The sequence below is a fragment of the Oxyura jamaicensis genome (assembly GCF_011077185.1).
Source record: "Oxyura jamaicensis isolate SHBP4307 breed ruddy duck chromosome 27 unlocalized genomic scaffold, BPBGC_Ojam_1.0 oxy27_random_OJ70887, whole genome shotgun sequence".
Lineage (NCBI taxonomy): Eukaryota > Metazoa > Chordata > Aves > Anseriformes > Anatidae > Oxyura > Oxyura jamaicensis.
Window position 1 is genome coordinate 3,426 of NW_023304792.1, and position 10,289 is coordinate 13,714.

Below are 10,289 nucleotides of genomic sequence, written 5' to 3' on the forward strand. Positions count from 1 at the left end.
GGAGGGAGGTTGGGGGGGCGTCGAGAAGGGGGGCGGAATTCCTTGTCTGAAGAGAAGCAAAAACAAGTTACACATGTTGGAAATTTTCCAAGAACCGAAAGTACACTCTGGTTAAAACACCATTTCAAATGAGGTTTGTAATCTCAGCAGTTAATAAAGCATTTAGATCCCCTGTAAAATAAAAGCGTATGTGCATTTGAAAAGGGAAGGTGGAGGAAAGTTAAAATAAAGTTTGATTGTTTTTCGGGAACCCACTTTCTGGCTACTAGACTAACTCTCCCCCGCCTCCCTCATTGAAATAATATTCAACCCCCATAAAATAGCTGGACTCCTGCCTCACTCCTGCTGCCGCAGGTTTTACACCCCGGGAGCTGCTGGTGCAACTGCTGCTCATTCCCCTTCGCTGAGACCGGGATCTACTTTGGGGTCACCACGATATAACTGGAGCTCCCCGAAACTTCCAAACTGCATTCATCTGGAAGGAAGGGAAGTAACAGCACATCGGGTGAGATATCTGCCGCTCCTACCCCAGGCGGGGGAGGGGGGTGTGAAAGTAAAAGTACAGGTACAAGAACTAAGTACTGATGGAAGAGTTCCAGTAAAATCCGTACCTTGAGCCTCAGGAAAATAAAAGGTGGAGCTTCTTATAGATAGGCTCTTTTCACTACAGTTTTGCTCATTAATTAAATTAAAACTCATCCTGAGTCGGGTAATATCAGACAGACTGGACTTTGGCAGGAGAGCAACTTGGGGGAAATTTGTTACATTAACCACGAGTTGCTCGTTGTTACATTAACCACGGTTGCTCGTTGTCTCTTAGAGCAGAAATGTGTACCATGTCTCAAAAGAGACAATAGGCGGAGGATTTTTTAGCTATCCCCACACAGCTCCTTCTCCAGGTAAGGTCTCTCTTATCTTTCTAATTCGGAAAAGAGAAACAAACCGCTCCAGATGTAGCCGTGCCTGTAGGACAGGCGGGACCAGCCTACTGCACCCTCCTCTCCCTAGTCCTTTCCCAAAGCCTGGGGAAATGAGTCCCAGTTCCCGATTTCAGGCAGTAATACAGCCCCCCCGGGCCTGATTCTGATCTATCCCAGCTCTGTGTCCCCATTCTCCTCCATGGCCCTTGCTTCCTGTATTTACGTGGGTAGGAGGGAGATCAAAATCAGAAGCCCAGACATTTACAAGGCAGGTTAGTGGTTGCCTGTGGGGACATTATTACCGAATAGTTTATGATTAACTTTCCCAGATTGTCCTTTTCCGTTTAAGGGCTTTGAGTCAGGGCACAAGTAGCACGTTGTTTCCAAGGAAGGAGTCACAGGACTGGTGAATTAGGTAGAAAACTCCGAGCTATTTTACACTGTTTGACTTTCCCTCTCCTCTCCTTGGAGTAGCTGTTTGTTTAATAGGATAGATAGGCAATATGCGCGCAACAATCATCAGCTTCGGGAATAAGCACACACCGGACTACAACCTATACATTTTTTTGTTGTTGTTGTTTGTTTGTTTTCGTTGTAACACTCCGAATGGGGAAAAAAAAAAAAAAAAGAGAGAGAGAAAAAAATAAATAAAATTCCCAAGTAATCTATCGGCCACGGAATGTAGCAGCAGATGGTGGTTTAGACCCTGGATATCGTTTCAAAGTTTAATTCTTCAAACCTTGAAGGGACATGCAGTCGCAAGCTTATTTAGCCGTGTCCTGGACCATGTTCAACTTGTTTTTATGGATATTTTAAACACTAATGCAGGGAAAATTGCTTCCACGAGCTGAGTGGTAACACACACGCGACTCTACGGTCTTCCAGTTTGTAGAAAGTAGATGGGTCCATAAGGAATGGGTAGACTTCATCCAACCAGACAAGCTGACACGCAAAGCTTTCTGCACTCCCTCTTTCTCACATTCACACTGATTTTGTTGGTTTGTTTGCTTGAAATAAAATACAATAAAATCCGCGTTTTCCCACATGCATCACTTTGAAATACGGAAGAAGGATGTGGAAAAAGTATCTGTGGACATTTCTGATACCATCCGAACCCTTTAATTAAGTGAATTTCGCAGGCGTGCTTCTAGCTTGTCTAAAGATGGTGCGTTTGGGGCCCGGAGATGAGCTTTCAGAGCGCCGAGCGAGCGCTCAACAGTGAGCAGCTGACACGCGCCTGTGCACGGGCGCACGCCTACAGATAGCGGCTTTATACACTTAGTCTCTGAAGACGTAGGCATGTTTCCTACGAGATGCAGGAGCTCCTCAGAGACCAAATATTACACTGAATTCAATATCCAACAAGTACAGCTAAGTCGGGTGTTTTTACCTCAATAGGAGAAGCCATAGAGACCTGCTCTCTGTCCAGATACCTATAGCATTGCCAGCGAAATGATAAATGTGAAGCCCTGCGGAGATGTGCAGCAGGGCCTTTAATAAACTTATTTTATCAATGGGGCCAATTAAACACATCAACTGGACAAAATTCTTTGGCGTTCCCTAAATCCACATTTTACTCTTAACACAGTGGTGTAGATCACAGCTACTAAAATAAGAAGCACTTAAATTACTTTACAACTGTGTATATTTTTTACATATTTTTTTATATATATGTTCTATGCAATGGCCACACGTCATTGCACAGAGAGGTTTGATAACAGGACTGCCTGCTCCTGGGGAGAGGGATTTGGGCCTCCCAGTGGTGCCGCAGCCTACATAGACCTTTAATAAGTTCTTTATTATTTGGGCCGTGACTGCGTTGTGTCGCAAAAGGTCCCCGAAACGGGGTTTCAAACAAAGAAACTAGTACCCCTGCCCGGCGGTGCCTGGTGCTGGGGCCCGGCAGCGGCGTGCTTTGCGCCAGGGGTGGGGGGCGGCGGGTCCGAGCCCGGTGCCGCTGCGGTCCGGTCCGGGGCGGGGAGATAAGGCCGGCCCCCTCCCCGCACAGCTGCCCTCAGCAAACACACCGAGGAGGATAACTGGAGTAAATCAGGTAGTTTGATGTTCTTGTGTTTAAAACTAAAAGCCCAACAACATGAAACTACCTAATTCACAGAACAGTTCTAGTTCATTCTTGGGTCAAAGGCTAAAACTACCAAGAAAGGCGCCTGGGCGGCCATTTTGTTTGACATCATCTGCAATCTGAACTTTTATAATAGAAAACAGTTGCTAGGAAACAAAAGCAACAAAAGGATCTTTTCAAAGACAAAATAAAACCCCAACGATTTCACGAAATAACTATTCAAATGATTTCCTATGTACAGTGCCTACAGCAGATCCCTCCTGCAGGACTTTACAAATAGTTTACAAATAGACCAGAGGAAACAGTAAAATGCTATTGACTTTGAGAAACAAGCGATTATCGAGGCTATTAAAAAAGACTAAAAATTCCCAAAGTTCTTCCCCCACCTCCTCTGGAAATCTACTTTAGAGGATCCTTTCCGATTTCAAGCTGCCTCATCAAGACTTCTTATTAAAACACTATAATGATAATAATATTATTATTTAATCTAAAAGCATTAACGTTTGGAAAACTTTCCATTGGGAAGAAAATGAAGTCAAAGTCGTGAGTTCCGGAATAATAATAATAGTAATAATAATAATAATAATAAAGCTATTAATTCATATTCTCATCCCTTGAATGCATGTATAAGGTGATTCATTTACAGAAAAAAAAAAAAAAAAAGAAGCCAAGGACATATAAATCAAGTAAAACGAGAAAAAGAGTCATTGTGACTATTTTATAGGTGCAAATTACAACTCCGGGAAACTTAACTTGTCCTTTCCCCCCTCCGACGTGCACCATGTGCTGGAAGAACATGTTATAGAGTAATGACTTGATGGTGATAGAAAGAAGAAAGCCAAGGAGAGGATATAGAAGGCGTGCAGGCCCCGAGGGCCTTGCTGAGCTCCGAGCAATCTCAGCGGTGGAATTTTGGCAAAAAGAACAAAAGTTCCCGTTTGGCAAAAATGGAACAAACATACCCAGATTATCAGGTTCGTGTCACAAACACATACACACACACACTTATATAAATATATAAAATAAAGTCAAAGTCTTACCTTGTAAAATCGGGTTTTATCCTCAAATTAATTAGATAACTAAACGGAAGATAGTAAGACAGACGTCCCGAAAGTGCATGTTTAGTGAAGTTTAAAAGTTCATTGAAGAAGCAAATTCACCGAGTTCAAGAGGTGCACGCAGGAGCCAGAAACTTGTCTATAACTTAACTTCATTTCATTTGAAAAGCCTTTAAAAAACTGGATAGGACGGTATATAAATCTGTTATACCGGAAATACAATAAAATTTAGCCATGTTGTTGAACTTCAAACAGTTTACACCACATAGGGCGGGGAGTAGAAAGACGGGGCAGAATGAGAAAACAAACAAACCCACAAAGAACAACCACCCCCATGAAATAAACAAACATTTAAAAGATAATAGAAAGGGAAAAAAAGTCTTCTGGGAGAGAATGTTGTGCAGCTTGGGTTTTTACTTTTATGTTGTTAGGCTAGAGGTCTCTAAATGCCCGAGGGGAGAAGACATTGTCTGATTCCATGTCTTGGTAAAGGGTACAGCTTGAAATGAATATAGATTTTTTCTGTTACTTCACAAATCATCGCTTTTCTCTTTCTCACCATTCTGGTACACAAATATACGCAGATTCAAGTTTAAATTAAACCTGTGGTGGAATGTATTTTAAGTTTACTATTAAACTTCAGTTATATTTACATATTAAATTAGGAACCTATAGTATTACGTTCCTGTGGTCTGTAGATATGATATGTTTGCAGGGATGTATATGTACAGTCTAGTATACTTACATGTATCACATCTACAATATATCTACAATCTGTTGAATATTTTATATTTCCTGCAAAGAGGATTTAAAAACCTCACTAGGACACACTGCTACACTTTTTATGCCAATACAATCTGTAAACCAAAAGTCGTAGTCACACTTGAACTCGGACTACTAAAAGCTCTTTCTTTCAGACAAATCAAGCAGGAGGAATATATATATAACAGAGCTTTCACTGTTGCAACTTGACAAGGAAATGAAGCCCTCCCCCAGCTGCAAATGGAAAGCATAAATAAGGAAAATCACTCAAGTTAAACATGAAAAACAAAACTGCATGTGCCATTTAATTTCATGATCGAGTTTAACATAAATAACAATTGGTTAAATAAAATAAAATAAAATAAAAAAAGGAAAAATCAAAGTAGGTGATGTATTAGTTTTAATTCTTTGGCTGGAATAATATTTTAAGGTAATGAGATCTTTTTTCGCCTTGTGGACGTTGCTGAAGTTTAAAAGACATTTTAAATTTAGACGTCAAAGGCAAGTTAGAGCTCTTAGACAGTAAATTGCTACCTTAGCTATAAGATAACTTCTGCTTGTCAGGGGAATAAGTGCTAAAATAATTAATAGGCTGGAATGGGAGGGATTTCAAGTGTTTGCATGAGCATATATCAGTAAATATATATATGTGTACATATCCATTACACACGCATACACCGTTACATGATAGAAAAATCTATTAAAGATTATCTAAGTGAAATGGCACTGAATCTCAAGATATCATTACGGGATTCTTTGACTTACTTAGGTGCTCACAAAGCAGTATTTTTATTAAAATATGGTTATAGCAGCTGTTTTTCACAGTTTCTATTTATCAGCATTAGCCTTTGGCAGTATTTGGTGTCTCCTCCTTAGGAATCATGCAGATATTCCCAAGAAGAACACGTTACAAACGGAAGGTGCTTGTCACAGTTATAGGAAAAAGATTTAAAAATTGGCCTTAATCTCTCCTTCTTTCCTTTCTTTCTTCCCTCTCCACCTCACTGGACTGCATGTGAATGGGAAACAGCTCGGTGTGGGCTCTTTCTCTCTTTTTTCTAGCTAACCATTATATAACCATATCTAACCATATCTTTTGGTCAAAAGATACTAAGCAATGCGAGGAAAACTGCACTGTGGTATTACTTTAAAAAAAAAAAAAAAAAAAAAAAAAAAAAAAGCTCCGGTAAAAAACATAAATCATAACCAATAAGTAATAATTATTAAAAAGTTATCTCCCGTCTGCTGACTGAGACTGTATTTAACCACTTGTCCACGGCAGAAACTAGCTGGGACTGCCGGCCACCCCCGCTGGGCGTTTCGGCGCTCCGGGCGGCAGCGGAGCCGGCGGCTCGGTGGCCTCGGGGCGGCGCTCGCTGGCCGGGATCAGCCCAGGAGCCGCGCTGCCCCCGGCCCGGCCATCCTCCGCGCTAGCCAGCTGCCAGCTAGACGTGCAGCCTTTGTTTCCTTTGACAAATAGAACACAAACATTTTCACTTTATTTCTTCTTTCTTTCTTTACTTCCTTCCTTCCCTCCCTCCCTCCCTCTCTTTCTCTCTCTCTGAGAAAGAAAGGTAAAGCAAAGAGGTAAAGAGAGAAAAGATTTTGGGGATAAAAATTAGTCATTCTGCCTTAAGGAAGGCTGCATTAAAGTCGTTTCTCTGAAGCCCACTCCCCACGGCATGTTCCCAGGTGGGGGCAGAAGCCTGATAGGGCCCTAGGGATCCAGGTTTACGCCGGTAATTCCTGGGCGGGGTGGGAGTGCGCGGGGCATCCAGGGTGTCATAGCCAAGGTGACCGGGAGGGAGCCGACGGCGAGGAGCTGGTACGAGGAGGGCAGCGATCCTCCCGCCGCCAACCTGCGGTGGCCCCGTGGTGTCGAGGGGACAGAAGTCCTGGGTCCTGCTCCGAAGTGAGGTGCGAGACTCAGTCGTGGGTCGCCTAAAACACAGCCAAAAATTGCACCAGGAGCAGCTCCGGTTTGTGCGGTTCTCCTCGCCGGGGTACGCGGGCTCAGCGATCTGCTCCGATGGGGAGAAATCAAGTCCCGAGGGCAGCACCGCTCCGGATGCTTGCTACGGAAAACTTTCCCTCCGGGCAAGGGAGACACGAGGTAGGGTGAAATGGGAGACCCTCGGCCCGACTGCCGGCCCTCCCCATCGGGACTGGGCTGAACGTTTTGCTTTTTCGTTCTCTTTTTTCCTCTCCCGATATCAGTGTGAGTGGCCGTCCAGGCTCTTACTGAGATGAAGGAGAGACGGAGACCCTGATTTTATAGACTAAACCCGCAATCAGACGGAGTCATTAGTCCAGGAAAACAACAACAACAAAAACAAGGACTGGGTCACGCTTGCCCCTGCAGTGCCCCGGGAGCGCCTTCCCCTCTGTATCTCGGCACCCATTTCCTGCGGAATTAAGGAAAGCAAACTATGCAAAATCCCGGGGATAAAAGCAGAATCCGGGCAAGATAATGTCCCCTTCACTGCTGGGAAACTCCAAATAATAGGAACAAAAAAGTGGAGTGAGCTGGGTCACACCTATCTCAATAACTATTTATTTTCAGAGCGAACTGGAATTGTAGGCTGTGTAGAGAAGGAAAACAAAAAACACAACTCCTCAGCGAGCAAAGACGTAAGCATTTTCTCCAAATTCTCGAACTTAATTTAAGATGTCTGGAGACAGAAAGCTGCCTTTGCAGGTTCACGGTTGAACTCAGCCCCATTCCAGGTGTTCTGCCCCCGCCGCGGATTCACAGCCCGGCCTGGCTGCAGGGTCCCGGACCCAAAACGGCATCGTTACCCTGGGACGGGGAACGGCGGGGTGCTTCACTTAAAATAATAATAATAATAATAATTATTATTATTATTATTAGTGTTCACAGATGTGGCAAACCTTCTAAGTTAATCAAATGAGACCTTAATTCACAATAGAAGCTTTGTGCGGAATGGTTAAGGGCAGAACCCTAATAAGTAATCTAGCAGCAAGTACAAAAGAGTCAGAAACTTTACGCTGGTTGTCAACATATAAAATATTTTGAACAAGCCTAGAGTCAGATACGAAACTTAACGGTAAAGCGAATTTAAATTTATGACATTAAATCTCTCGCTTTACCAAGTTCTTACTCGTCCAACAATTCAAGCGATAATTTATTTTAAAAATATATTCTATTTTTTTAATTGCTATATGTCGGGGTATTTAGAATTATGTTTAACTCTTTGCAAAAACTATCAATTGGAAAAAATTTAAAGAGCAATCTTGATAAGGAACAACAAAAATATATCCAGCACTGGGTGCTCCCTTCAACAAAATATTGCATTTCTTCCTATTCTATCCATTTGTTATGAAATGTAATTAAGCTCGGTTACCTTCAATTATTTACGTAAGTCCTCTGTCCCGGAGACTTAAAGAGATTTCTTCTATGGTTTCCAACATTTTTGTTAGAAATCCATAAAGCAGGGGAGGGACAGGAAATTAAATTTAAGGGTACCTCATTACGGCACAACTGCTTTCCTATCTCTGTATCGCTGCGGAGGGACGCAAGTTTATGCACACGGAGAGAAACACATGGCAGCATAAAAGGCTGAGTCCTCCTCAGCAAGTGGACTTGGCAATCTTGTCGAAACGGCCTTTTAATTTCAAGTCTAGCAAGCAGCCTTCCTTCCCATCCAAACGCTAGGCTCTAAGAATCATCAGAGGGAAAAAAAAAAAAAAAAAAAAAAAAAAAAAAAAAAAGTGGAAGGAGAAAGGACAACAGTGAAAATGAAAGAGTCATGCGAACAGGAAACTGTGGGTTGCATTACTATTATTATATTTTAACTAGGTAGGTACTAGGCAAGTCAACTACTAATTTGGGGGATTTATTCCAGAAGATTTTCCCAGCCTTGCGCCAAGTGCGATTTCTCTGCGGTGTGCTTGGAGCTGCGACTCGGTTGCCTTTCATTTATAATCCTTTCCCCGAGTCGATGGCGCAGGTTAGTGGTTTTAGCCAAATACATAACCAAATAAATGGTGCTAATGATGAAGAGTCGGAACCGTAACAAATAATAGCCAAAACTCCCAACAGAGATACAGACGCTTGGAGAAGGGGGAATACAAACAAAGCAGTTTTGCGTCTGATCTTTGTTTTAAAAGAGAGCCTGAACTTTTAGAAGACGAAGAATTAATTTATCAAGAAAAACAAAGAAGAGGAAAAATATGCAAGGCTGCTCGCCCGTCCAGAGAGCCGTGTAACAGTTTTCTATCCGGTCTTCTATAGTTGATGAGGAGGATTAAGTATTCTCGGGAATCTACGTGTTGGAAAGTATAAAAAGACCAACACGTTACGAAAAACACAACCCTCCCCAGTCTCCCGGAGAGGTCGAATCCAGCAATGACTTACCTGTTCAACTCTTACTCTGTGCCTTCTCTTTTTACTTTTTCTTAAGCCCCTTCCTCCCCCCCCCCCCCCCCCAAAAAAAAAAAAAAAAAAAAGGCAAAAAAAAAAACATATACGGGGAATGAATAAATAAAGGCAGCCCCTCTTCTTCGCAGAAGCATCCTTCCACCAATTGTTACAACCTAGCAAACCTCCCCCAGCTCCTGCTATTTTTTATTTTTATATTTTATTTTTTTTTCAGTTCTTTCCTAGAGACTCCTTCTGGTTGAACGTTAGTCTGGCTTGTGAGCGAGGGTGCTGTAAATTAATTTTTAACTAAAGGGACATTGTGTTAACGAAGGAAAAAAAAAAAAAGGGGCAAAAAAAAAAAAAAGCATAAAAGCATTCTCCCTCCCCCTGTTTAGCAGTCTAGACAAAACCATTCTATTTTGACGGCAAACTGCAGGCTTTCCCTGTTCATCGTTAATTCCTAATTGTTTGCCTTCATCCGCTATAAAACCTAGGGAGGGGAGTTTAATTTTTATTTATTTGTTCTACCCACCTTAGATTTCTTGTGATGATTTAGCATCTTTAGACCTGTCTAAAGATGGAGGTTCCTGCCGCAAAAGGACATCTTCTTTTTTACTTTCCCCCGGTCCACAATCAGGGTCCAGCACAACGGGCACCAAAAAATCCCTATTTGCAGCGTGCGACCCAGCGGGTGCGAAGCCACCTTCCCAGAGACAGCCGCCCGCAGCTGGGGAACGTGCTCAAGTGGCTCCTGGGAACCTGCGGGCTCGGTGGGGAAAGCAGGGTGCGGGGAACCACAGTCCCGGCTGATTTGCACCCCAAGGAAGGTGCAAGGGGAGGAACACACGCACACACACACATGAACACACGAACACAGGCACACACACACCTCTGCAATGAGGAACCTTGAGCGGAGGGTAGAAGGCAGAGGAGGAAGAGGCAGCTGTCAGCACGGCTAGGGGAGCGGGCTCGGGCTTTGCAAAAAGGTATTTTAGGGTAAGGTGGAGGGAAGAAGGGGGCAAGTCTCTGGCGACTGACTTATTTGTTAAAAAATGCGTGTGCAAGAGGCTTCCGGAGGGCTC

The 10,289-nt window shown here is 43.0% G+C and overlaps 1 long non-coding RNA gene across 1 annotated transcript; it reads right to left on the minus strand.

The window, feature by feature from the left end:
* Window positions 1–6,010: 6,010 nt before the first annotated feature.
* On the minus strand, window positions 6,011–10,041 carry LOC118158380. The gene is made up of 3 exons (XR_004746824.1): window positions 9,740–10,041; window positions 8,311–8,502; window positions 6,011–7,651 (listed from the first exon to the last, which is right to left on the minus strand). It is a non-coding gene; the product is annotated as an uncharacterized LOC118158380 (long non-coding RNA).
* Window positions 10,042–10,289: the final 248 nt, after the last annotated feature.